A 3,387-nucleotide genomic window follows, 5' to 3' on the forward strand; every position below is an offset into this window, starting at 1 on the left:
CTTGAGTACAGTATACAATTTCGTTGGTCGGAAGCCAGGTTAAAACACATTGTAGTTTTATGAGAGAGCTGTAGCTTTACGATTTTGTAAGAGAGTCTCATAAAATAAACACAGGCTTAAATTTTAACAGTTTTAGCTTATGTTTACACATTGTATTTAATTTTCTGTCTGTTTTTTTATGAATATATAAACAGTGCTTCGGTTTATACATTATTGACGGTGTAAGCATAAGAGCTTATTGGAAGTCTACTGAATTATTTTCAAAGGACTTCTCCATTGGTGCAATGTAAATGATGTTTTACTTGTGGGGGATATTAAATATCTTTCTAATTAGAGTTAGCATCAATCGGATTGTGGTTTTAGCACTGGAAATGCTTTAATTGGTGTACAAAATTACATCTTGTATACGGTGACTAGGAAAGGCCGTACTTATATTATTGTTTTTTTCATAGTAATAAAACTTTTTTTTGAATACTCAAATAATACTCCTGTTGTGTTCCCATAAACAGTTCTCCAACTCGTCGTGGAAGGAGATTAAAAATAATTGGTTCTTTGTGGTAAATCAGGGATTTATTAATACTTCGCGTATTATAATGGTGACTCGATAGTCGACCTAACTAGAAGCTGGCTAATTGAGATTTGAGAACAGTAAGTTTTCTCTGGGAGCATTCTCACTGGCCCTGGCGACTGCAAGAAATTCTAAATAGATTACACACCACTGGGAACTCATATGCAATGTTAGCCGATGTTTTTAATATGCCTCGAAATATAAATCTGTAATTATTAAACATTTTAGCATTCCGCATGTTAATGAGATCATTGCATAACAGGTTTTTGTTTGTTTCTCTCTCTCTCTGGTTTCAATCCTGGGATTGGTTTGCAGCAATTTCATCTAATCTCCTCTTCCATTCATCCGTCTTATATGATGAGCAGCGCACGTCCACCAGCAGGTCCTCCAGGTACTCTCTCATGTTTGTTTATTCTTTATTTATTTTAATAACTTTGTAATAAGTATTATTTTATTATATGTATTCTTGTTTCTTTCTTTATTGTACTATGACTGTAAATAAGTATGTTTCATGTATGTAATTGGACTTGTACCGTTAATTATAATAAATAAATAAGTAATGTGTGCCCTTATGTGGTTGTCGAAACGAGTTAACGTATGTGTACAAAATTAAAAGTCGATAAGTATACAAATATCTCTAAACTTTATACAAATCACAAAGTTATTAGATACTTTCAAAGAATAAATACTGGTACTTTCGCTTTCAATATCGACGCCTTGCGAAATAATGTCGGATTGGGGTTTCCATTGAAAATATCAACAACGGTGCAGTACAAGAGGCCCTGAGGAAAAGGCCCTTATGGCCTTTGTCATCTTTAGGCATGCTGTGTGGAGGGTCTTTTTTGAGGAGAGGAAGAATTGAACATGGGTCTTGAAGAGACCTATATTATGGGAGGAAGGAAAAACAGAGGCCGGCAAATCGTTCCGTCGAGTCAGTCGAGCTGTTGAGCTGTAGAACGAGTCGTAGAAGCGACCCGTTCTCATGTGACAAATGTCAATTGTGTACAAATGTTGGGCATATGTGTATATATATATAATTAATAAACCCGTGTAATCATTTTTCTATAAGAGTAAATTATTTCTTTTGCAATGAAAATGTTTTGTTAATCCCTCGAGCGCTTTGCGACAATTTTTTGCAAGTATGCGCAATATCTTAGTAGTACCTCTAGGTACATCCTAGAGTACTTATTGAGTCTAAAAATATGAAATAAACTGTAAAATCTAGGTGGATTCACTGGCTATAAACCGCAGTAATCATTTCATATTGATTCTTTACTAATATTTTGAGGAATGATGTTCATTGTATCGAATGGCTGAATTGATCGCACAACACGAAGCGCTCCAGTGGGGGTTATTACGTTTATAATATTACAACTCGTTGAAATTCAAATGTAAAAATGACAATATCAAATAGTAAAGTAGGTTTTTCAATATGACTGAAAATGACTTGAGATCACAGACATATGAATATAAAGACTCGAAATTAAAGGTGAGGGGTAAAATCAACTGTTGAAGAACGAAGGGGGTAAAGCTGACTGTGATTCGTCAATAAATCAATCTGACAGTATATAGGCATCTCGCATTATAATATCACCATTTAGTTCTTAAAAGTAAAATCTGCTTTTGAATGAATAGACATTTTTACATGGGAGCGCAAATTACTCGCCACGTTATGAACAAATTTGCGAAGTCCAAATTCGGCAAAAAAAAATTCTTCTATTTTCAGAGTCGAATATTTTGTTTACGTATTTAGTTAAGACACTTTTATAAGTGTTCATAAATTACTTTCTAGTAACAACGATGCGCACACTTGGGAATCGCTACATTCGACCAATATTGGAGGGTTGTCACAACCGCTATGTTCCTATTAATAATAAAATATTAAAATCTTTAAGAAAGAAAAGTAAAACAACTAAAAAAACAAAAGAAATTATATACACACAGTTTTTACCAGCGATTCCTAAGAGCATTTGGAGTAAAAAATTGACATCATTTTGCCTTCCGATGACACTTTTTCAATTAAAAACAAAAAACATGATTTTCTATCACACATCGCCACTTGGTATAACCTAGCGCATTACGTGATATGCACTCCTTCTCGTTCCAGCAGTACCGTACATACGAAACAAGCGCGTACCTAACACGTGGTACCTAAAGCGCAAAAGGCGAAGACACATCCCTGATTCTTATGCAAACGGCTTTGTATTTTGCGTCCAGATGTATTTCGATGTGATGGTATATGTTTCTACAACTGATCCATATTATACGATGTGAATAAGCTTAAAATAATGCTTACATATGGAATGTAATACGACAATTGGGTTTATTCTCTTTTTCACATCTATTTTTACAAGTTTTCATAGCACAAGCAACCATTTTGCCGTGTTATTTCGTAAAATGAATCTACCATAGCTCGACGCTAGTTCGAACAAGAATGATGACGTCTCATTCTCAAGATTCACGGGAAACTATACGCGAGCCCAGCCGGCTCCAATGGAACCGGTATGGGGAGTGGGGAATAATACGATTTTAATCACTTAGGGCAGGTCTACTAATATTCATATGTCTATGCTTGAGATACTAATGTCAATGGTGTAAAAAAAAAATAAACATCGTCCATGGTCAAGTGTTAGAATAGCCAACAGTTAATTAGTGAAATAGGCTTATACGCAATTATCTGCATCTCTCGGTGTCCTCTCCTATCGGAGGTTGGATGTCATCAGGGTAATCTTCACTCTGCAGACTGCAGCCCGAAACATCTCAACTCTCCCACTAGTCACATAGGTTTTGAAGCCATTAAGTGCGTGGTCTTTATCTGA

The sequence above is a fragment of the Hesperophylax consimilis genome, chromosome 11, assembly GCF_061612785.1.
Source record: "Hesperophylax consimilis isolate HC1 chromosome 11, BYU_Hcon_1.0, whole genome shotgun sequence".
Taxonomy (NCBI): domain Eukaryota; kingdom Metazoa; phylum Arthropoda; class Insecta; order Trichoptera; family Limnephilidae; genus Hesperophylax; species Hesperophylax consimilis.